This window comes from Pleurodeles waltl, chromosome 9 (assembly GCF_031143425.1).
Source record: "Pleurodeles waltl isolate 20211129_DDA chromosome 9, aPleWal1.hap1.20221129, whole genome shotgun sequence".
Classification (NCBI taxonomy): Eukaryota; Metazoa; Chordata; class Amphibia; order Caudata; family Salamandridae; genus Pleurodeles; species Pleurodeles waltl.
The window spans coordinates 388,772,123-388,798,659 of NC_090448.1; positions in this window are offsets into that span (position 1 = coordinate 388,772,123).

Genomic DNA, 26,537 nt, shown 5'->3' on the forward strand with positions numbered 1-26,537 from the left:
ATTCAAGGGCGGGGAGCTTTAAAGGCCTTGCTGCCTTTAAAATGCAACCTGGGTCTCTCCAGATGGTGGCGATGACCGACCTGCCTGGCCTGACACCACTTTTGGCCGCAGCACTGGCGGAACAATTATTTAAATTAGGAGGAGTGCTCACTTCATGCATGCCCCATCCCTAAGGTGGGCGAGCTGAAGTGGATACTAGTTTTCAAATTCCCCCATCTTGCTTGGAAGAAAGTAGGCCACTAGGGTTAGGGTTATGCCCACTTCCCAGAGGAAGTGGGCATAAGAAGGGTGTAGTCCTCCTAAAGGTGCCTGGCACTCCCTGTAACACCCCTAATTTGGGTATTTTTGTGGCACCCCTGAACCTTATACTCAGATCCTGACAACCTGCAAAAAAAAATGGACAAAGAAGAGTAGACCCCGCAGAAGAAAAGGAAGAATCAGCTGTTCCGGTACCAGCACGTACGGCCTGCATGCTAACCTCACCAGACTCAGCACAAAAAGACTTGCCCTGCAGCAGCAGCTTCAAGAAACCCAGGAAGCCTGCCTTCTGAAAAGACTCAGACTTTTCACCAATAAAGTATCCAACAAGGACTCTGCAGCCTGGAAACCCGATACCTCAAGTGACCTCTGCACCGAATGACCTTGACCTGGTGAGAAGCCCACCAATGGGGCCAGCAGGACTGCCCAGCTGTCCTGAGCCCGAGTCCACCAGAGTGTCACCCCTCCTGGACTCATCCAAGTCACCTGCAGCCCCAGCATGTAGGCCCCCTCTTCCCCAGCCTGGTGGTGAGACAAAACCCGACACCTACAGCAACCACACTGCACCCATGACTCCTGACCCCACCTGAGGTGGGACATTGTGCCAACAATGTCTCCCAGCTCCTGAGAGCTTTAGTCAGCCCTGGGTCCACCCCTGCCGCACTCCCCCACGACACCTGCAGTCTCAGCTCACAGGACCCCCTGACTGAGAGTGCTCCTGGGGGAGAAAACCTGATACCAAAAGACACCCCTGCATCGATCGACCACGGGCACGGGAGAAGAAGACCAAAGGTAAACCTACATCCCGAGCGCCCCAAGTCTACTACCTACCTGTTTGTTGTCCCCGGCTGGTTTTCCAGCCAGAGTCTGCAGCCTGTTTGTCACGGGACCAAACTCCCATATTGGGCACCAGACTCCTTACTGCACCTCTGCACCCAGCTACCCCTGTGCTGCCCGGTGTGACCTGTTGGTGTAGTTCTGATCAGTGCCCAGTACTTACCTTAACTCCCTGAGACTGGCTTCATTAGTCTTTGTTAACTCTGCGTTTGCTGAACATTGAGAGAACTCTGAAAATTGCACTGTGTCTATTTTTGAAACTGCAAAGTATTTATGCTTAGAAGCTTACTTGCCTGATTATGTAATTCTTGGGTTTGAAACATATATAACAAGAAATGTTATTTTTCTGAATTGGTCTCTGATTTATTCTTTGAGTGTGTGTCTCATTTATTGCCTCTGTGAGTACAACAAATGCTTAGCACTACCCTGTGATAAGCCTAACTTTTTGCCCGCACCACCAAAAACAGAGCATTTGCCCTATCTACTTTTGCCTCTGCAATACCAATTGGGGATGCACTGGACTCTCTGCACAGTGTATATTATTTTAGTGCACTATATAGAGAGAGAAATGGGTTTAGCATCCATGGATGGAGCAGTAATTGTATAACTATGGATAGAGTAGAACACTGTGGCCCTAAAATACCCAAAGGGATTGTGCCTAAATATGAGGAAGGTGATAATATCACCAAATGGTTCACAGCCTATGCGAGGGCATGTGTTGCCAGAAAACTTGACAACCAGCATTGGGATTCTCCTTTGTGGTGACTGTTCTCAGGAAAGTGCAGGAATAGACACCTACTGAATGAGGCAGTAACAAGGTCCTATGACCTCATGAAGGACACCCTGATTGAGGGCTTTGGGCTTACTCCTGAGGAGTATAGAATCAAATTCAGGGAGACTTGAAAACCCCAGAGTCAGTCATGGGTTGATTTTGTGGACTTCTCAGTGAAGACACTAGGTGGCTGGTTAAAAGGTAAAAATATGCATGATTACAATTTAGTAATGAAAGAGCGAGCATCTGTTGAGTAATTGTGTGCAGGAAAAGTTACATCAGTACCTGGTAGACCTATATCCACTTTCTCTTCAAGATTTGGGGAAAAAGGAAGATCACTGTGTCAAAACAAGGATGACTAGAACTTCCACTGGTGGGGGAGACCACAAAAAAATTAGGCCACAAGGCCCTTCTTCCTCCCAAGGGAAAGAGGGTAACCAAAACAAGGACAAAAACAAGGAGTCTTCTAAAGGCCCACAACTGGAGATCTAAACTGTCTTAACAAATAGAATGCTTCTAGTGCACCTGCAGTAAATGAAGTGGTAAGTCTCAAGATGGGATTCCATGTAGGCCCTGACGAACAAGTTACTTACCTTCGGTAACGCCTTTTCTGGTGGATACATTAACTACCTGTGGATTCCTCACCTAAAGAATTTTCCCCCACGCGCCAGCTTCGAAGGAAATTTTTCTTCTAGCTCTGCACGACGACGATCACGTCACAATCGCCCGACTCCACGCAACGACGTATGACATCATCCAGGCAATAAGAAGCCCTCGTTGATGTGCAGACGTCAGTTATCACCATTTTTTACGTGCCTTTGAGGCGAACAGGCGAACATTGACCTTGCAGAGAAACCTAATTACATCAAGCAAAATTATATAGCAACATTTATTGCAATAAGAGAAAATTAAACTAATGGCAACAACACCCTCATGTAGAAACAAATATATATATATATATTAAAGTTCAAAAATGTTTCCTCTGAAAAATACCATATATAGAAAGAAATAGATATATACATGTCATCATTATATACAAATATACAAGAAAACGGTGCTCACCCAAGGAATTTGTGGTAAGACCAATCAGGCAACGGGGAGGCGGGTGGGACCGTGAGGAATCCACAGGTAGTTAATGTATCCACCAGAAAAGGCGTTACCGAAGGTAAGTAACTTGTTCTTCTGATGGATACACGTACCTGTGGATTCCTCACCTAAAGAAAAGAGTCCCAAAGCAGTGCTACCTCCGGAGGTGGGTGCCTGAATGGTCAAACCAAGAAACCCTGCAGCACTGAGCGTGCAAAATGGCCATCCCTCCTGACCTCAGAGTCCAAACAATAATGTTTGACAAAAGTATGGAGGGATGTCCAAGTAGCCGACCTGCAGATGTCAACCACAGGAACACCCCTAGCCAAGGCCGATGAAGCAGCCTTTGCTCTGGTGGAATGAGCTCAAAGCCCCACAGGTGGTTCTTTCTTTGCTACGGAATAACAAAGTTTGATACAGAGAAAGACCCACCTGGACAGCGTTCTCTTGTGGACTGCTCTGCCTCTCCTCTTCCCCACGTATCCAACAAAGAGCTGCTCGTCTTGCCTGAACTCCCTCGTCCTGTCGACAAAGAAGCTCAATGCTCTTCGTGGATGCAACCGGTGAAGACTCTCTTCCTCTTTGGATGGATGAGGCGGAGGGTAAAAGGAAGAGAAAGTAATAGACTGCCCCAAGTGAAAGGGTGTAACAACCTTCGGGAGAAAGGCCGCCTTGGTCCTTACCACCACTGTGGAGAAGTGTGGCTCAATGGTTAGAGCGGCAGACCCTGAAGCAGAGATCTGGCTCAAGACCAGGGTTCAAGTCCCGCTTCGGCAGGTCTTGGGCTCAATTCCCCTTGACCAGATAATTCTCGCCTCGGTGCCTAATCTAATTCACGGGTCCCACTATGCAACTCTGGGCAATAGCTTGCTTAATCTCCACAACGGCCCCAACAGCGCTTGGATGCCTGGCTTCACCCTGGGGGTGCTCAGGAGTGGGCGCCTCACAGGGAAAAGCCAGGAGGGGTTCCATAGCGGTATGAGTACAGCGCCTTGAGACCCTAACGGGTGAGTAGTGCGCTATACAAGTGCTAATTTAAATTTTTTTACATTTACACTTTGTCTCTAAAAAAGGAAAGATAAGGGGACTCTACACTAAGAGCCTGGAGCTCACTCACTCTTCTGGCCGATGTTATGGCCACTAGAAACACAGTCTTTAAAACTAGGAAACGTTAAGCACAAGAGTGCATCGGCTCAAATGGCGATCCCATTAGAAATGTCAATACTAAATTAAGATCCCACTGTGGCATAACAAACGGAGTGGGCGGAAACTTATTCATGAGACCCTTAATGAACCTCAAACCAAAGGTGATTTAAACAGAGAGGGCTGGTCTGGGAGGCACAGAAAAGCCGACAGCGCTGATAAATAGCCCTTAACTGTGGCAACTGCACAACCCTTCTGTGCCAAGGAAAGAGCAAATAACAATACGTCAGACAAGTGAGCCTTTAAGGGATTCATTTGGTTCTCTCCACACCAACTGACAAATCTGGCCCACCTGCTTGCATAGATCGATTTGGTGGAGTGTCGCCTGGCCGATAAAATAACATCCACCACCTCCGGCGGGAGAGAAAAGGAACTCAGATTGCCCCGTTCAATCTCCAGGCATGAAGGTGCAGGCTTTGGAGGTGGGGGTGAAGAACCTGCCCCTGCGACTGCGAGAGGAGGTCTGCCCTGTAAGGGAGACGGAGCGGAGGACACAGAGAGAGTTGGAGAAAGTCTGAATACCACACCTCCTTGGCCAATCCGGGGCTAATAAGATGACTTGGGCCCGGTCTTGACGGATCTTCCTCAGAACCCGAGGAATCAAGGGTATGGGGGAAATGCATAAGGCAACTGACCCTTCCAGGAGATCTGAAACGCGTCCCTCACAGCTCCTTGCATCGGATACTGGAGGCTGCAATACAACGGGTAGTGCGTGTTCTCCCGAGTGGCAAACAGATCTATCTGCGGGTATCCCCACATCTGGAAGATGTAAAGAACCAGATCCGGATGAAGGCCACACTCGTGATCGATCGAAATGAGTCGGCTGAGAACGTCTGCACACACGTTCAGAACTCCGGCCAAATGATTTGCTACCAAGCAAATCTTGTGGTCCTGAAGCCAGGACCAGAGTCGAAGAGCTTCTCTGCAGCGAAGATACGACCCCATCCCTCCCTGCTTGTTTATATACCACATCGCGGTAGTGTTGTCTGTCAGGACCTGAACTGACTGACCGCGAAGGGAAGGGAGGAAGGCCTTGAGAGCCAGACGTATCGCCCGCAATTCCAACAGATTTATGTGAAACCTCTGTTCCACTGGAGACCAAAGGCCTTTGATCTCCAGGTCCCCCAGATGAGCTCCCCACCCTAGAGTGGAAGCATCCGTTACAACTGTGGGCACTGGCGGAGGCAGCGAGAACGGCCTTCTTTGCAACAGGTTGCCGACCGCACCCCACCATCGAAGATCCACTGTAGTGTCTCTGGAGATCGTGATCGAATCCTCGAGATCTCCTTTGTGTTGAAACCACTGCCTGCGGACGCACCACTGAAGAGCCCTCATGTGCCAGCGTGCATGAGTGACCAGCAGAATGCAAGAAGCGAACAGACCGAGCAGACGAAGGACCTTGAGGACTGGAACTACCGCTCCATTTCGAAATATTGGAATCAACGCCTGAATGTCCTGAACCCGCTGGGGCGGAGGAAAGGCCTGATTCAATATTGTGTCCAGTACTGTCCCTATAAACAGGAGGCGTTGAGAGGGCTCCAGGTGAGATTTGGGCACATTCACTGAAAATCCCAGGTCGAACAACAACTGAGTTGCCGACTGCAGGTGACGCCGCAAGAGCTCTGGAGACTTGGCTTTGATCAACCAATCGTCCAGATAAGGGAATACCGCTATCCCCCTTCTTCTGAGCTCTGCTGCAACCACCGCCATCACCTTCGTGAAGACTCGAGGTGCCGAAGTAAGACCAAACGGAAGGACCGCAAACTGATAGTGCTGCGACCCCACCACAAACCGGAGATACTTCCTGTGCGACTTGAGGATCGGAATGTGGAAGTACGCATCCTGCAAATTGACAGACACCATCCAATCTCCTTCGTTCAATGCCAAAAGAACCTGTGACAGGGTCAGCATCTTGAACTTTTCCTGCTTGAGAAACCAATTCAAAATCCTCAGGTCCAAGATTGGAAGTAAACCGACCATCCTTTTTGGGGATCAGGAAGTACCTTGAATAGCAGCCCTGACCCCGCTCCTGCTCTGGAACTAACTCCACTGCGCCTTTTGACAAAAGGGACATTACCTCCTGTAAGGAGATAATGTCGCAGAAGATGGTCGCCCGAACAGAAGGAGGGACGGGGAGGGAAGGGAGGAGGAAATTCCCTTAAAAGGAAGAGCATACCCCTTCTTCACGATGCCGACAACCCAGGAGTCTGATGTTATAGACTCCCACATGGGAAGAAAGTGGACAAGTCTCCCCCTACCGGAGACATGTGAGCAGGGAGTGGTGGAGGACTAAGGCTGCTTTCCCTGCTGCACCCCTCCTGAGGAAGAGGCAGAGTGCTGCTGGGTGGCTCCTCTAGTTCGTACTCTACCCCTGCCCCCGAAGGATCTGTAAGGTAGGGTTCCTGCAGGTTGTTGTCCTGCCGCATGGAGCCTGCCACGAAAGGAGGTGCCACAACCAAAACCTCTACATTTCCTAAAAGATCTAAAAGTAGAGGAAGTGGCTGCCTGAAGTCCCAACGACCTCACCGTGGCTCTACTCTCTTTAAAGTGTTCAAGAGCAGAATCGGCTTTTGCCCCAAAGAGTTTATCACTGTCAAATGGCAGGTCCAGGTGAGAAGTCTGTACATCTGGGGAGAAGCCTGATGAACGCAGCCAAGCCTGCCGCCTCGTCGCTATGGATGTGCCCATAGCTCTTGCCACTGAATCCGAGGTGCCCAGCCCAGATTGAATCACCTGGGTCACCGCCGCCTGAGCGTCCAACAATAGGTGCAATACCTCCTGGGGCAAACCAGAATGACCCTTAGCCTCCTCCATAATGGCATGAATATAACGTCCCAAAATGCAAGTCGCATTGGTAGACTTTAATGCCATGCTGCAAGAAGAAAAGGTATTTTTTGCTGCCTGGTCCATTTTCTTAGACTCCATGTCTGCAGGGGCCCCGGGGAACGAACCAGGAGCTGAATGGGAGGAGCACGACGCCTGAACAACCAGACTCTCCGGAGTTGGATGCTTGGTGAGAAAGTCTGGATCACTTGGGGCCACACAATAACGTCTCGCTACCGCCCTGTTGACGGCTGCTGAAGTCACTGGCTTCTTCCAGATGTCCTTAATGGGGTCCAAAAGAGCCTCATTTAAGGGCAAGAGAGGCTCTGCCACCGCCGACGCTGGATGCAGCACTTCGGTCAGAAGGTTTGTCTTCACCTCTGCAGCCGGAAGAGGAAGGTCTAAAAAGTCTGCAGCCTTCCTCCCCACAGCATGAAATGAAGCAGCCTCCTCCGTATACTCCCATGGGGAGGCCAGATCCCATTCAGGGGAAGTGTCCAGGCCACTTGCTGTATCTAAGCCTTGTAGATCCCCAGAAGGCTCCATGATCTCACCTTCCTCTAAATTCTTCGTCGGCGCCGCTCCTCGGATCCATCCGACGCCGGACCCTCCGGTGCCACTGGCAATTTCACAGACAACTGGATCCGTGGTGAATCCATCGGCGCCGGGACAGCAAACTTCGTCAGATTCACAGGCCTTCTGGGCGACGCCAAAGGCATCGGCGCCGAAGCAGCTCCAGAAGGAAGAAAGGGCATAAAGGGTGTCGGCTTGTAAGGAGCCGGAGCACCCAAGTTAAAGGCCAAAGGACCTGACGGACCCGCATGCCCTACACCAGGAGCCATGGTGGCAAAGATGTTAAACATTGCATTTAAAAATACAGCGGATCCATACCCGGCGCCGGGAAAGCCAGATAAGTCTGAGGAACCGGCGCTGGAGGAGAAGCCGATGATAGACCAGGCATCTCCTGCTCCGGAGAAGCCGTCGGCTCCTGATGAGGCTCGACTTCAAACACCGACAAAGGAAACGTCGGAGAAGCCGGAGTCGTTGGAGGTGGAGGTGTGATAGTCAGGCTAATTTCCCACGTCGGCCGGCGCCGAGCTGACGGAGATCGGGAACGGTCCCTGCTCGATCGGCACCGTGATTCGTGACAACGCCAAGAGTCCCCATGGCGTCTATGAGTCTTTGAAGATCGCGAAGAAGACTCTCTCCGATGACGCCTCTCCTTCCTCTTCTTCGAACGGGCAAGAAACAATTTTGCCTTTCGTTCTTTAAGGGCCTTAGGATTCATGTGTTGGCATGAGCCTCATGACTCGACCTCATGGTCAGAACTAAGGCACCATAAACAATTTTCTTGGGGGTCCGTGACCAACATTCAACCCCCTCGCTTTTTACAAGGTTTAAAACCAGATTTTCTCAGCTGAGACATAGTTACACCAAATTGAAACTGTAGCTCCCTGGTAGCCTCGAAGAAAAACCGTTACTCGAAGGCATGGAAAAAAGGGAACTGACGTCTGCACGTGGCACGAGGGCTTCTTATTGCCTGGATTATGTCATACGGCGTTGCGTGGAGTTGGGCGATTGTGACGTCATCGTCGACGTGCAGAGCTAGAAGAAAAATGTCCGTCGAAGCTGGCGCGTGGGGGAAAATTCTTTAGGTGAGGAATCCACAGGTAGGTGTATCCTTCAGAACATGTCTTATTGAGGCAACTTTAGTCTCAGAGGGTGGGGTCGGTGTAACTGCCCTGGCTCTCTGATACAGTAATCTGGACACTGACAACTGTCCCATATAAATGGGATTCAAAATGAAGCACTGAGATACACGTGCACCATGGTCATTGAACAACTAGTGTCCTCAGAACAGTATCTGATTGATGAGACATACACGGTCCTCAAAGCTGATAATCAGGCTAAAGTGCATCCCATGGCGATGGTATCCTTAGAAAAGGGGGGGTTACTGGACAGAAGAAGATGATCATATCTCCTGCAATCCCTGTGCAATGCCTGCTAGGAAATGATCTACAGTCCTCAGCGTGGACTGAGGTAGAAAGAAAAACCCAGGCAGCTGTGCTAGGTATCCCAGAATAAGTCTGTGTAAAACCAAGAGCACAAAGCAAGGCACATGGTGAAAATGTAGAGTTTTTAGCCTGGAATAATGGCCCACCATACCAAAAGGGAAGGCAAAAAGTCTGGGAAGGCGGCCTGGAATCAGACAACAGACCAGGTCCCTTGTCCTCAGGAAGAAGACCAGACAGCCACAGAGGGAACTGAACCTCAGGAGTTTGGGCCTTACATGGCAAGGCTCTTAGGACCAGGGGGTCCCTCTAGGGAGGATCTGTGCCAGGGAAAGAGGACCTGCCCTACTCCTGAAGGCCTGAGGCAGCAAACTGCTGATCAGGAAAAGGGAGATATTTGTGGCTCCCATAGGACCTATTAGAAGGAGGGACTCCTATTTACTGAGGCGAGAGACCCCCAAACCTATGCCACTAGGGCAGGGGTAGTGCTTCAGCAGCTTAGAGAGTTTCTTCTCACTTTGGCCCATGATATCCCCTTAGCTGTGAATCTTGGCCAGGCAAAACATGGAGTCAGTTGGTAAACCATTTCTACTGGCCAGGTATTTCCCAGAAGGTAGAGTTTTGAAACTCCTGTGCCACCTGTCAAGGCAGAGGCAAGACAGGTGGCCACCCAAAGCCCCCTTTAATTCCTCTTCCAGTTGTTTGAGTTCCCTTTGAAAGGGTAGGGATTGGCATTGTCGGTCCACTTAACCCTCAAACAGCATCAGGAAACAAGTTATACCGGTGGTAGTGGATCATGCAACCAGGTACTCTAAAGCAGGTCCCCTGGGGACTACTGCTGCCCATGCACTAGCTAGGGCCCTTATTTGTGTATTCACCAGACTGAGCTTTCCAAAGGAGGTGGTGTCAGACAAAGGTACCAACTTCATGTATGGATACCTAAAATGCATGTGGGCTGACTGTGGTGTGACCTATCCCTTATCACCAAGAAACCAATGGCCTTGTTGAGAGAGCCAACAAGACATTGAAAAGCATGATTGTTGGACTCCCTAAAAAACTCAGAAGGAGGTGGGATGTCTTACTTCCATGCCTGCTTTCTACTTACAGAGAAGTGCCACAAAAGGGAGTAGATTTTTCCCCATTTGAGCTTATGTTTGGCCATCCTGTAAGAGGACCCCTTTGTCTTGTGAAGGAGGGATGGGAGGGACCTCTCAGTGAGCCTAAGCTAGGCATTGTGGATGTGCTTGGCCTTCAATCCAGGATGGCTGGGTATATGGAAAGAGCTTCCAAAAATCTTGAGGCCACCCAAGAGATCCAGAAGCTGTGGTATGACCAAAACGCTGCACTGGTGGAGTTTCAACTGGGGCAGAAGGTATGGGTTTTGGATCCTGTGGCTACTAGGGCCCTTCAAGACAAGTGGAGTGGACCCTCCCCCATCCTAGAAAGAAAATGGGAAGTCACCTACCTGGTGGACGTTGGCTCTTGCAGGAGTCCCATAAGGGTTATCCATGGAAACCACCTGTAACCCTATCATGATAGAGCTGAGATGACCATGCGTATGGTCACTGATGAGGGACAGGAAGTAGAACCTCTCCCTGATCTCCTTTCCAGCAATCCAACAGATGGCTCAGTTGAAGGAGTGTTCTTTTCAGGCAGCCTCGCTGACCAACAGCAGGCTGATTGTAAGCAAGTCTACCAAAAGTTAGGTGAGCTCTTCTCCTTGACCCCTGGTCAGACTGTTTAGAAAAATATATTCCCATGTACGTACCTATGGATATGATACTTTAGCTCCAATTCTCTCCTCCATTATCTGAATCCTAGTAAGCTATTTATTCTTCCCTCTTTCCAAGACACTTGCTCATCTCATTCACGGGCTGAACCAGCTCATCCACATTAGTATTCTAGAACTGCTCCAAGACTTCCCTACTGACCTCTCTGACACCTATACCAGCTGTGCAAACAAACCTCTCCAAACCACGTTGTTAAGTTTAGCTCGGTCTCACACTTAAAGTTCAGCCAGTCAGCAACCCAGACCCCTTTTCTTTAGGGACAACCTGTTGTCTGTTCACTTGTCTCTGCTCACACTGTGATATGTATAATGTTACTCTGTGGTCTTGAAGTTTTGTATATGCAGCATTACTTTTTTGTATATGCTTGCCCATGTTTGGACTGTGTCCCCTTCTGGGGTTTTGCTATCACAGCACTTATTAACATATATAACTGCCTGACTTATATGCTTCAGGGCAGAAGATGCTAGCTTGTAAGACGTAACACTGGGATGTGCGTCTGCCTTGGCCTGCCAATAAACCTTGGTACCTCAAGAAACATTTCATCTGTTCCGGAGCCTTGCCTGATGTTTGTGTTTTCTTTACATCACTCGGAGGAGGGTTGAAAAATAGTTTTCCTAACAAATGGTGTCAGAAGTGGGATGTGTGAAATGCCACCACCAGTAAGTTACTTAAATGCCTTGCTGTTGTGGCGTTTCAACACTTACAATTTAGCTAAGAGTTAAACTGGGGATTGATGTAAATACAAATATAGCTGGCTATTAAATAGGTGACTGAGGAGTAACTAAGTTATCCGTATCATTACGTTAAATGATAGTGGCAAATTCGTACGGCGAATAGTAAGACCACGCAGGAGAGCCTGGACAGAGAGAAGAGAATTTTGTTTTTGTTTTTCGGGAATCCCACAGAGAAAATAAATAAATAAATGAATTAATTAATAAATTAAAACCCTCCCAGAGTATAGCTTGGGAAACATTTGATCCAGCTGGCACCGAAACACAGGAAATGATTTTGAAATGTGCACAAACAAATAGTCTGTCATTGATCAATGGCTGTATTTGAATTATGTGTTGATTAAGTGTAAATGTGCCACTATGTTTCATTGCAATGTTTTTGAATTATATGTAAAGTAGTGCAGCACTGCATTAGAGAGGAAAAACTGTTACATGTTGTGCCTCTGAACTGGCCACAGCTGTTGTTTTCTCTCTCTCTCTCTATCCACCACTGCATAACAATTTTTTTCCTGCTTAACGATGTTTTTGCAGGATACAAGCGTTGTGTTTATTTTTCAGATTGTAAAATTGTGAGGGAAGGGCACAATGGGCAGAGGCAAGTCTAAAGGAAACATAAGGATGGTGAGCTCTAGAATGCTGAAAAAGACTAAAAAGTTGTTTAAACAGCTGACAGGAGAGAAATGTTTTGACCAGATAGCCCTGTAGAGCACGGTAGGAAGGACACAGACTGTCTAACAAATGTAAAGTAGTTTGCGCGCTAATATGGACAGAGAGAGGGAAAGCAGAGTGTAGCTGTAACAAAGCCTGGGTATTAAAGACAGGCTGCGTGCGCACAGAACAGTAACAGCAGAGAAATATCTACATTTTAGAAGTGACATTTATAACATAGTGATGATAAAACTAACTTTAATGGTAAGAGCGCACTCAATTTAAGAGGAGTAGACCTCACAGTAGTGAAAGAGAAAAAAAAAAGAAAAAAAAGAAAAAACAAATTTGTGCGTGACACCACCAGGACATGTAAACTTAAAAGTACATGCCCCACCTACCTAGCGCTTACCTTAGGGGTGACTTATATGTAGCAAAGAGAGTTTTAAGGATTGGCAAACAGTTTTAAATGCTAGGTCAAAGTAGCAGTAAACTGCGCACACAGGCTGCAGAGGCAGGCCTGAGACAGATTTGAAAGGCTACATCTGTGGGTGGCACAACCAGTACTACAGCCCACTAGTAGCATTTAATTTACTGGCCCTGGGCACATGGTATACTACTTAAAAAAAGACCTTTCAAATACATTTGTGGTTGGATGGGAAATAATTACTTATTTCTAAAGGATAAAATAAACATTTCTAGGATCATGTTTGCAGCAATAAAGAGATCAACCTAAAATGTAAATTCTGAATAAACATTTATTACAGTGTGAAGCTACAGCTTGAAGACCTTGAAACCTTATTCAATAATGACCAAGGCTGAATATGGCAAACTACCAAAAAGTTTATTCAACATATATACATGTAAATTATTCTTAAAATTAATTTTACTAAAATTGTTTTTGCATTTTTCTGATATTTATAATGTCTAATATCACTACTGTAAATATCAGCTATGTAACTAATTCCCAGAAATGTTTGCACCCCTTTCTTCTCATGGTGTACTACAGTGTAAGGCAACAGAAAGGCTAGGGTACATCATTAGAATTGCATTATTCTGTCATCATAATTATTTTAAATCGTTCTTTTCATAAGTATTATGTTATAACATCTTATTAAGAAGCAGTTAATATTTTGCATTTCTGCGGCTTTGAGCACACTTTTAAGGAGCTGCTACTTTTTCTGTGTCATTTTTCTCAACATGTGTAAATTACACACTCAGGTTTCTGTGTCTAAATAGGTACATATTTTGAGTACAAAATATGATGATTGTGAGCTCTAACAATGTCAATATTCCTGTATCTTAGAGACAAAATTAAAATGTGAGCTTTAGTTTCAATGTGGCCTCATGGCTGCAGTGTGTCTCAAGTACCCCAGCTCCTGGCCTGCTTTTTGCACAGGATTTCTATGCGCATACTGGCATTCTAAAGTTTCTTGAGCCAGTTCTTTGGAAGGTTACCTTTTCCTACTGGTGGCAATTGGTGCTAGAGAGCGCACTGCAGAGAAATACAAAAACAACATAGTTTAAATCCTACCTTTCCAAATACTAAAAATGTCCATGCAAAGCCTTCATGCTTCTGGCCCTGCAGAGCTCTGATGGGACCCTCACATAGGTCAAACACTAAACAGCAGTTGTTAACTGTGCTGGGACACGGGATGTGAGTTTACGACAGCAGGTTTAAGTGTCAGATGCTAAGCTTCTGTATTTAGCCCTGATTTGCACTGCTGTTACAAAAAAAAAGGGGGTAGCTTTGAACATTTCCTCATTCAAAGTTATGCAAATAAGTAATAACAACTGTGGCAGTCCTATTTTACACCGGATTTTTAGCAGTACACTGATTAAACTGGTTTTATCTAAATGATTTGAAAGAGACACATGCACACGCTTAGCTTGGCAAACTGCTCAAGGGTCTACATTATACTGTGAAAGCATGACTGCAGGTCATCACCATATTTTAAATATGAGATACACATGTATATTTACATGTACATTTTTAATTGTGTTAATGCAATTTGCACATGTAGTATATACCACTTGTAATAATAAAATAAAAAAATAAAAAGGTGAGCTTGTTTGGAGGATAGGCTATTTTGTTTCAACAGTTTTGCTTCTATTTCTTATGGTTTGCAACAGATGCTTTGCATAGGGAGGCTTGCAGCTGTGTCCCCATTTGAGACGTCTCTCTTCCACACACATGCAAACAGTGTAGTGTCATGTTAGCCCTTACCACACGGATTGAGCAAAATTTCCTAAAAGTTAAAAAAACACAAACAAAAAAAAAAAAACACACACACACTGGAATGCAACTTGTTCTAAATAGGCACTATGGCCCAAATAAAAAAAATATAAATAATGCATGCTTATAATTTTGAAGAGTAGGTTAAGAATAACTTAATTACCTACATTTCCTAAATATTCCATGGTAGGAGAACCCACTAAGACTAATTCACAAACCAGAACATACTAGGTAAAAAGTGCTAATATATGAAAAAATAACAACAAAAAAACTAAAAACTTGGCTCTCTGATAATGTCTTGGGCCTTTCATGTGCTTAGTAAAAACAGTGTCAAATTGATGCTGAATACATGTAAACTGTTTTAGGATATCATTAGTAATTTAAATACATTTAGTAAATGGAAGACTTTGCAGAGTGGTAACAATACAATTCTGGCTTTGATTCAGCTCTCTTGAAACTAAATTGGACACCACAGGTCCTTTCTAGGTTCAAGATTGACCCCTTATGATGCATTTTGCAGTGTCAATAAAAACGTAAGTAAAAGAACGACCTGGTGTCTCACTGGATTGTAACTTCCTGGAGGGACCGTCACTATGCATATAACAAGACTGGATAAAAGAAGAATTGCAGATTTTGTTTGGGACAGGGCAGAGTTTTTGCTGTTTTCTTGAGGAATAGTACCTTTGTAGGAGATGTGCAAGCTAGGGCTTAAATTATTGAATAACATTATCAAGGGGCACAGTGTAGATAAGATGGAGGACAAGGATACCAGCAAGGAGACAAGAGTAGGGATCAGTGTTACTCTTGCCCCTGCCAAGAGGCTTACAGAAGAAACATCACTACATGAGGAATGCTTTCCAGAGAAAACAAGTAGGAACATAGGATGACGCAGAGAGACAGATGACCCATGCAGCGGAAAACCGATGAACCCAGTGCTTTATGATGAAGTTATCTGACACACTTGAAGAGAATACAATGTTTCCAACTAAGGTAGGAGACACAATGGTTGATTTCTTAATTTCAATATGGATGCATCTGCCACAATTTCTAAAACAGTATATGCTTTCAAGAAAATGGGATTTATTTACAAGCGCCTGAGCGCAGGTTAGAATTGATTAACATAGCGCAAACTGCAGCAGTGAGCACTGACCTAGGACCACAGGAAGAGAAATTCTTTAAGGACCAGCTTCAGAACAACACATGTCTATAGCTGTAGCACCAGGATTCTACCCTAAAAATGTGGGCCCCATGGTAACTAAGAATTTTACATTTCCATTGGGAGTTGTGACTGTGTTGGGAGATGGAGAAGGATGGTGTTGAATGTTGTGTATGTTCAGAAACAACAGGGCTGTAGTTTTTGACAAGCTTGAAGGGAATATGACTTTACAGCTGACTAAAAACAAGGTCCTAGAACAACTGAACTCAGAGGTTTGGGCAAACACAAAAATGAGGCAGGATAGTTAGAAACATGCCCTCCCCATAAAGTGACACTTAAGGAAAATGCAGAACAACCTTATGTGCGTCAGTATAGACTGTCACCTCAGGCAGAGGAGGGAATAAAACATGTGACTGTGTCTATCTTATAAGAGGGTATCATTAAAAAGACCACTAGCCCCTGTAATAGCCCAATAATTCCATTGCCCAAGGGCAACACTGGGCTATTTAGATTCATACAGGATTTACACCACATAAACAACATTGTGGTTCCCTTAGCACCTGTTGTGCCTGACACCATTACTATATTATCTTCTATACTTGCAGAAGCAGAATACGTTTCAGGTAAGTCTTGCAAGTGTGTTTTTCAGTATTAGAGTCCATCCAGAGAGTGAGTACCTCTTTGCCTTCACAATAAATGATACCCAGTACATTTTCACGAGACTGGACCAAGGCTTCACAGAGAGTCCCACTGTCTATGCACAGGCAATAAAGAGAGAACTGGACAGCCTACACCTGGAAGGCAGCAGTGTCATCTTGCAGTACGCTGATGATCTCCTTGTGGCATCCCCGTCACTTGAGGCTTGTGAAAAAGACACTGCAGCTCTGCTGAACCACCTCCAGGAGAGAGGACACAAAGCCCCATTGTCAAAATTTCAGTGCTGCCAAAAAGAAGTGAGTTACCTTGGTTATGTGGTATCCAAAGGTACACGCTGCATATCACCTGACAGAATAAGAATGAGTCAAAGCATGCAGCCCCCGTCCACCAAGAAAGGAATGATGTCCTTCTTGGGGATGATGAACTACTGCCACCAGTGGATCCCTGAGTACAGATCCTATGATGCATTCTTGAGGAAATGCACACTACAAGATGCCCCCAACAACATTGTACGGACTAATGAACTTGCAGAATGTTTCAAGAGACTGAAAGGGACATTGTGTACTGCACCAGCATTGGGGCTGCCTGATTACAAACTGCCCTTCCATCTCTATGTGTCAGAGCAAAATGGCATTGCAAATGGTGTATTGACACAGCAGCATGGCTCTGGAAAAAGACCTGTGGCGTATTATTCTGTGATCTTGCCTTCGGCAGTGACTGGGCATCCAGCCTGTTTGAGAGCAGTGGTGGCAGCCACTGTGATGGTAGAGAGGGTGGCTCCCATTGTGATGGACTAGCCTTGTATTGTTTATGTGCCGCATTTGGTACAGTTGTTGTTGTCAGCAGCAACACAGCATTTTTTGGCAGTCAGGCGCACAGGTTATGAGGTCACGTTGTTGTCTAACACTAATATCACCATTAAAAAAATGCCCACCTGTTAATTTGCCAACATTATTACCTGCAATAGGTGATTCTGATGAGACCCCTGACCATGATTGTGTTGAGGTTGTAGAAACATGCACCACACCCAGACCAGATTTACAACAGACACCTTTAGAAAAGGCAGACTATGAGTGGTACACTGATGGTTCCTCCAGTAGACTAACAGACACCAATTACAGAGCAGGGCATGCTATAACAACAGTAGAAAACATAATTGAAAGTGCAGCTCTGCCCCCTGGCACATCTGCCTAGCAAGCTGAGCTGTATGCTGTAACAAGAGCATGTATCCTAGCCGAGGAGAAAACTGTTAACATTTATACTGACTCACGTTATGCCTTTGGAGTTGTCCACGATTTTGGCCAGCTGTGGCAGTATCGTGGTTTCATAACAGCAGCAGGGCGCCCCATCCAAAATGCCCTTTTAGTAAAGAACTTTTTAAAAGCAATACTACTAGCATAGCAGACAAAAAATGCAAGGCCCATACAGGGGCTAACACCAAGATAGCCAGAGGAAACGCCAAGGCTGACACAGCAGCACGAGAAAGCATGTTACAGCCAGTACAAATGGTGCCTCTAATGGCAAAAAGCATTAAAAAAAGCCAGCTTATTCAGAGACAATTGTTGCTAGCTGATGTGAAGGGAGCACAATGGTGTGCAACACTAGCTGAGGAAAGAGTGTAGATTGATGCTGGGTGTTTGCAAACTGATGAGGGATTATGGGTCCAACAGGATGGGAGACTTGTGGCTCCACGTAGTATGTTCCTTCCCCTTACAAGGCTTGCTCATGGACCCACTCACATGCCACAAGGGGGATGAATGAGCTAATTAGACAGGAATGGTTTGCAACAGGGATAACAGCCTTCACTGCACAATTCTGCTCCCAATGTCTTGTCTGTGCCCAACATACGAAAGGCCGGTCCCCTGCTACACATGATCACTTACCAGTACCACAGGGGCCGTTTACCGAATGTCCAAATAGACTTTGCCTATATGCCCCCAGTGAATGGATTCAAATATTTGCTGGTGAGTGTAGATCAATTTTAAAAATGGGTGGAGGCGTTTCCCAGAAGGAAGAAAGATGCGGCAACTGTGGTGCGATGCTTGATGAAAGATATCATACCCCGATTTGGGGTCCCCCAGGGCATTAATAGCGACAGAGGGGGTGAATTTGTGGCTGCAGTGGTGCAAACGATGTGTGAATGTTTTGGAATAGAGTGGAAACTGCATGCCCCTTACCACCCCCAAATTTAAGGACAGATGGAAAGGATGAACTCCACTATAAAAAAAGAGATTAGCAAAAACAACTGATGCAACAGGCCTGAAATGGCCTAATGCTCTGCCTTTAGTGCTGCATGCCATAAGGGCAATGCCATCTAGGACAACCCTTTTGTCCCCCCATGAGGTACTGATGGGGCGGGCCTATGTCTGTGGGGTTGAGGTTGCCTCTCCCAGCATCCCACAGATTACTGCTGTGGACAGATGAAAACATTTCTGACTATGCTATAAAGTTGTCATCAGTCTTGAGGCATCACCACCTCCAGGTAAAGGAAGCTTTACCCCCTCAGAGCACACACATCCTTTTAAAGTTGGAGACATAGTCATGGTGAGAAAAAAAAAAGATGTTTCTTTTAGTTCTAGGTGGACTGGACCACACCTCGGGCTCCTAGTGACGCGGACGGCGGTGAAGGTACAGGGACGTCCTGGGTGGATTCACGGCACTAGGTGCAGATCTGCACCACCAACAACCAAGACCTACGTGCCTGCAACGGATGAGCACATGCAACCTGTGGAGCAGCACAACATACCAGAAAAGAGGGAGACAGACCAGCCCGTTCCTAAGAGCCACGCTGAGGGCCTGTCACCAAGTGTCAAGTGACACCAACTGATGCAGTTGAGTGAAGCACACAACATAGTCTCGAAGAAAGGTGATAGTCACACCTGCAGAAAAATAGACTGAAGAGGACAGCGCTGGGCAGGTCCGTGAAACCGCCCTTGAACAAGACAACTGCAGACTAGTAGGAGAAGCAAAGGACAGCATGCTGCGTGCCATTGCCTGAATGAACAGACTTCATATCTATATCTATAACTTTTGGGAAAAAATGCATTGCATAGTACAAATAATATTTTTTAGTACCTTCATTTTGTATGTACTACCAGTATTTAGACAAGCAGCTGACCATCCCCTCATTGCAGTACATGAGAAAGTAGCCCAAGTCTTAGGTCTGGAAAACTGCTGGATGTCTAGAGAATTATCCAGACACCCTGATGGCCCCATTGGCTTACATGGACACCTGTACCTATACAGAATTATGACAAGGAAAAGGATGCCTTATACCAAATGTAACTTGGAACTGTGGAGAAGGAAGGATTGGATGGTACCCACATTGTACCATACTGCCCAATATTCAAGCTGAATACCCAGTGTCACCTATGAGGGAAAACAATGCAGAAGACAGTGCTTTTCCTCTATGTATAAAGCATCAAGTTTCAGGAGGTAACCCAGCTTCCCGATACTTAGGATATCTCGCAAGTAGCAAGTGTCCTAACATATTAGAATTTGATGATACCACGGGTAATTGGAATATAAGGGACAGACAGTTAATAAGTAGGATCTGGACCAGTGGTTCCCAACCTTTTGACTTTTGTGGACCCCCACTTTATCATTACTTGAACCCGGGGACCCCCACAGAATCATTATTGGAATCTGGGGACCCCCCTACCGAGTCACTAGTGGAGCTGGAGACCTAATCTGTTAATATTATTTCATTTTCTAAGCAGTCGCAGACCCCCTGAGGGAGCTTCGGGGACCCCCAGGGGTCCCCGGACCACAGGTTGGGAACCACTGATCTGGACAACTAAGACACAAGGAAAGAAAGTTACCTACACTTTACATTAGTGGAACATCACTATTCATGGAGAGACACAGTTGATAACACCTGATGGTCTTCTATATGATCCACTAATTGAACAAGAAAATGATTATGCTAGGGCACCAAATGTGATTTCTAAAATATTAGAATTTCCTTTATGGTCAGCTCGCTGCTCTTACATGGCGCCGTGGGCAAATGTTACTTTTATAAACTCTGCATGGATTGATTATAAATGGTGTGATCAATTTAAGAACTCTTTCCCTAATGGGGTAGGCCTTCCTCTCAGTAAATATCACACATTGGACACACAGTTACAGGGCAGTATGTATTTCATTTGTGGAACTAAGACTTACAAGGTGTTTCCGCGGCACTGGGAAGGCATGTATGCTATTTCTTATCTAATACCAAACATTTCAGTTGTGCCGCATATTGCAGCACATGAGCCTTTAAACTTGGGGAGGTATAAAAGAGATATACATACACCTATTCTGGAGGCTAGAAAAGGTCTATTCTTTGAGTTAATGCATATAATAATCCCTGGATATGGCGTATATGATTTGGAATTGGCCCTTGGTTACATGTCTGCTGAGCTAGCCATAGCATTCAATGCATCAAGAGATGCACTTCAAGAGTTACAGGTGGAAATTAATTCAGTGGCTGCCATGACTATTCAACATAGAATTGTCCTTGACCTCCTGACACTACAACAAGGAGGACTGTGCAAGGAGGACTGTGCGTTTTATTGAATTCCTCTTGCGTTATTTTTCAAATGAAAGTGGAAACATAGCAAGGGATATCACCCAAATTAAGAAAGCAGTTAGAATATTTCATGGAGCAGACAAAATTTCTGATTCTGATGATTGGTCCTGGCTTTGGTCATGGTTACCAACAGGATGGCTGAAGAGCTTAGTTCTAGCACTATTTGGTATCTTTATAACAATAATGGTAATTTTGTGTTGCCTCCAGTGCTGTTGCTCCATGCTCCAGCAATTCTGTAGTAAGGACATCTATTCCTTTTCTGCTGTTCAAGTTCTACATCCTACAGAGCAGGAGCTAGCCCACAAATATCTTACAATACAAGATATAGAGGAAGCACACAAAGAAATGTTTGATTTAATGGCTATCGACCCATAACACATGAATGCATTAGATTAGAACACTAGCATTTCATTTTGCCTATGTTTGAATAATGAATATCTCGTAGGTGTATAGCGAGATGATATCTGTATTTCATCTAAAAAAATGTGTAATGCCATTTGAGGATATGTTGTTATTACTATGCTTGCCATGTATGTAGAATATATTTTTGCAATCCTGTATATTTCTATCAAAAAGGAGGTATTGTTGAGAAAAATATATTCCCATTTATGTACCTATAGATATGATACTTTAGTTCCAATTCTCTCCTCTATTATCCGAATCCCAGTAAGCTATTTATTCTTTCCTCTTTCCAAGACACTTGCTCATCTCATTCACGGGCTGAACCAGCTTATCCACATTACTATTCTAGAGCTGCTCCAAGACTTCCCTACTGACCTCTCTGACACCTATGACAGCTGTGCAAACAAACCTCTCCAAACCACGTTGTTAAGTTTAGCTTGGTCTCACACTTAAAGTTCAGCCAGTCAGCAACCCAGCCTCCTTTTCTTTAGGGACCACCTGTTGTCTGTTCACTTCTCTCTGCTCACACTGTGATATGTATAATGTTACTCTGTGGTCTTGATTTTTTTTTATATGCAGCATTACTTTTTGTATATGCTTGCTTATGTTTGGACTGTGTCCCCTTCTGGGGTTTTGCTGTCACACCACTTATTAACATATATAACTGCCTAACTTATATGCTTCAGGGCAGAAGATGCCAGCTTGTAAGACCTAACACTGGGATGTGCATCTGCCTTCTGCCTTGGCCTGCCAATAAACCTTGGTACCTCAAGAAACATTTAATCTGTTCCGGAGCCTTGCCTGGTGTTTGTGTTTTCTTTGCATCACTCTGAGGAGGGTTGAAAAATAGTTTTTCTAACACAGACTACCTGGTGCACACACACAGTGGACACTGGGGACAGCTTGCCTGTCAAAAACAACATTTACAGACAGTCTGAGCATGTCAAAGAGAGCATAAAAGCTGAAGTCAGCAAGATGCTGGAATCAGAGCCATTGAGCACTCTGAAAGTCCCTGGGCCAGCCCAGTGGTTTTAGTCCCTAAGCCTCACTCCCAGGGTGGAAAGAAAGAAATGAAGTTTTGTGTGGACTACAGGGGTCTCAATCCTGTGACCAAAACTGATGCTCACCCAATCCCAGGGCTGATGAGCTAATTGACAGATTAGGGGCAGCCAAATATCTCAGTACTTTTGATGTCACATCAGGGTACTGGCAGATAGGACTGACCCATGAAGCAAAAGAAAAGCCTACATTCTCCACTCCTGATGGGCATTATCAGTGCACTGTTATGCGCTTTGGATTAAAGGCTGCCCCTGCCACTTTCCAAAGGTTGGCGAACAAAGTCTTAGCTGGGTTAGAAGACTTTAGTGCAGCATATCTATATGATTTTGCTGTCTTTGGTTCTACCTGGCAGGATCACCTGATCTACCTAGGGAAGGTGCTTGAGGCTCTGAAAAAAGACAAACCAAGTTATGCCCTGACTTGGTTGACTGGCTATTAAAGATGGTTTATGAAGGGGTATGGCTCCATTGTGGAGCCTCTTGCAGAACTGACCTCCAAGAAAATGCCAAAGAAGGTGAACTGGGCAGTGAGCTGTCAAAATGCCTTTGGCGCCCTGAAAGAAGCCATGTGCTCAGCACCTGTCCACAAAGCTCCAGATTATACCAAGCAGTTCATATTGCCAACAGGTGCCTCTGAACATGGGATAGGAGCAGTCCTGTCCCAGATCAATGATGATGGCCATGACCAACCTGTTGCTTTCATTAGCAGCAGGTTACTCTCCAGATAGCAGCGTTGGAGTGCCTTTGAGAGGGCAGCCTTTGCTGTCGTTTGGCACCTGAAGAAGTTAAGGCCATGCTTGTTTGGCTCTCACTTCCTTATTCAAACTGACCCCAGGCCTCTCAGATGGCTTATGCAAATGAAAGGTGAAAATCCCAAACTGTTAACGTGGTCCATCTCCCTACAGGGAATGGACTTCACAGTGGAACACAGACCTGGGACCGACCATGCCAATGCAGATGGCCTTTCCCCGTTCTTCCACTTAGAAGATGAAGACTCTCTAGGGTAAGGTTAGTTTTATCCTCTTTCATCTGGGAGAGGGTCATGTAGGAAAGCACCCTTTTGACATGGTTAGCCCCCACTTTTTGCCTGGTTTCTGATGTGGGTTTGACTGTTAGTGCATTGGGTCCCTGCTAAACAGGTCCCCAGTGTCAGATCTCTTTCCCCAAAACTGCACAGTTGTTTTGCACACTTGGCAAACTCTTAAGCTACCACTGTAAGTCCCTAGTAAATAGTGCCCCTGGTACCTAGGGCATGGGGTACTGAGAAAGATCTCTGAGTGTTGCAGTGCCAATTGTAAACAAACACAAATGATGGACGGAATGCAGAACTAATCAAATATTCACCCCCAGTCACAGATCTGGGTTTAATCCATCAATTCTTTTGCTCACCATGCCACCCCGGTTTGGACTCAGCCACATGCAAATCAGTCTTCACCCTGTTCCCCATGGGAACAGTCCAGCCCGAACTGCCAGGCCAGGCCCTCCCTGTACCGGAAACAAGCATCCTGGGACCGATTTCAGGGTATTACCCTTCATCAGCCAGACTAGCTTGAATCCAGTGGCATAGTGAACCCAGGACCCACGTCTGGGCATACCCAGCGAACTTAAGGCAACAAAAGCAAACAAACACAAATGATGGACGTAATGCAGAACCAAACAAACATTCATCCCAGTCACAGATCTGGGTTTAATCCATCAATTCTTTTGCTCACCATGCCACGCCAGTCATATGCAAATCCGCATCAACTGTGCCACGCCCAGGGGCCCTTCACCTAACCCACACAGTGCTGCCATTGCAGACTGCATGCATTGGTGCAGGCTAAATTGAAAACAAGACCTGTCACACACCCCTGTGTGCCAGGTCCCCTACCACTGCATGTGCCAGGTGCAAGTCACCCCTAAAGCTGGGTGCATCCAGGCACATGTGAGGGAATATATGCATGAGAAAATGTGCCCTTGTTGTGTCTCGGTCATAGTAAGGGCACAGGAAGCCCTTTTAAATGCATGTGCTGGACACTGCTCATCACGAGTCCCCCAGCTACATGATGACTTCTCTGAATCCCGGGATGTTTGGTATCAAACATCTCAGAAGAATAAACACTCACTGACCCCAGTGATGGATTTATTAATAAATTCACATAAAGGGCACCTTAGAGGTGCCTCCTGAAAACCTACTGTGTGTTCACTAATAGGTACAAACCAGTGCAGCAACCCCGGACCCAGTTGGGTGACCCCTGGGGTGAGAGCCAACGCTCTCGGAGGCCCAGAACAAAGGCCTGCTTTGGGCAGAGGTGATAACACCTTGTCAAGAGCAGGACGGACATTCCAAGGCAGGGAGCTCCACAGGACCCTCTGACCGCAAGTGCTCCCGGGAAAAAAACCAGATGCCAAAAGACACCTCTGCATCCATTGCCCCTGGGTACAGGAGAAGAGGACCAAAGGTGCACCTACGTCCCTGAGCACCCCAAGTCTATTACAAAAAACTGTTTGTTGTCCCTGACTGGCTTTCCAGCCAGAGCCTGCAGCCTGTTTGGCATGGGATCAAACTCCCATAGGAAACCATTGGGCACCCAACACCTCACTGCACCTCTGCACCCAGCCGCCCAGTGCCGCCTGGTGTAACCTGTTGGTATGGTTTTGATCAGTGCCCAGTACTTACCTTAACTCCCTGTGATTGGCTTTGTAAGTCATTGTTAACCCGGTGTTTGCTGAACATTGTTTTTCCTCCATAGGCTAACACTGAGAGAACTCTGAAAATTGCACTGTCTGTTTTTGAAACTGCAAAGTATTTATGCTTAAAAGCCCATTTGCCCAATTACATAGTTCTTGGGTGCCAAACATATATAAAAAGAATTGTTATTTTTCTAAATTGGTCTTAGATTTATTCTTTGAGTGTGGGTCTCATTTATTGCCTCTGTGAGTACAACAAATGCTTATAACTGCTCGCCCACACTACCACAAATAGAGCATTAGTGCAATCTACTTTTGCCCCTGCAATACCAAGTGGGGATCCACTGGACTCTCTGCACAGTGTACTGCATTTTAGTGCACAATATAGAAAGCCAACTTATTACACCTTTAATATCTCAAAAACTACTGAACAGATTCACACCACATAACCAAAAGCACAAACTGCTGAACTAAATCTAGCTTTCTGTTGAATTTGGTTTAATTCTGTCCAGGGGTTTGGGCTGTAGTAATGTTCAAAACTCCTATGGGAATTAACATGGGAAAATGCACATGTTTTTTTAACCCCCCTTTTTTCTTGGCCCCTGGTTGACGGTTCACCCCAAAGGTTTGCATGAACAACAAGACACACAGCACACTTTTTTGAGGATTTGTCAATCGACGTCAAAGATATATATTTGGGAAACTGAACATCCTCTTCAAAAAGACAAATTTCTGGTGCCCACATATTGTGGACATCCTGGAATGCCCTCAGTCAGAACAGAAAAGCTAAAAAATTACCAAAGCAGCCTCTTTCGGGAACTTCTGACAGAGCAAAACATGCCCAGCCTTCTCCATCAAGGACTTATTGAAGAAGAAATAAATTACTTACCTGTAACTGTAGTTCTCCACTTTAATAGATTCACATGCTTGAATCCTTCCCCATCTTTGAGATGGGAGTCCACGGTGTAATAGAGAAGCTATGCCCAAGGGCATATTCAGATTAAGTGCATTAGGCCTTAAAATTAGAAACACATCATAGTTGTTTTGTAAAAAAAAAAAAGGACCAAAGTCTAATGTCAACCAATCACACCACCCTCTAGAACCCTCCTGTGAGGAGCTGACTTCCCTCAGATTTTCCAAGCACAAGTGCTGCAATACAGATAGTACTGAGGGAATGAAGATGAGCTCCCCAGGGGAGGTGGGTGGGTCCCATGTGAATCTATGAAAGTATAAGCTGTCCTCCATGTTGCAGCAGGACAAATGTCCTGTATTGATACACCTGCGAACAGTGTATAGGACGTAGATATTGCTCTGCTGGAAAGTGCTCGCACACTCGGATGCAATGGTCTACCTGCCTTCTGATGGCAGAAAACAATTGTGTCCTTAATCCATTGAGAAATAGTCTGCTTCGTCACAGGGTGCCATTTCCTAGAGGCACTAACGGCTATGAACAGCTGGGTTAGTCTTCCGAGAGGGCTTCGTTCTATCCAAATGAAACTTGATGCACCTTTTAAGATCGAGAGAATGCAGGGTTCTCTCTGCAGTAGTTTGAGGGCTCGGGAAAAATGACTTCAGCACTACTAGCTCATTGATATGAAAATCCGAAGGCATCCTAGGAATGAATTTGAGAT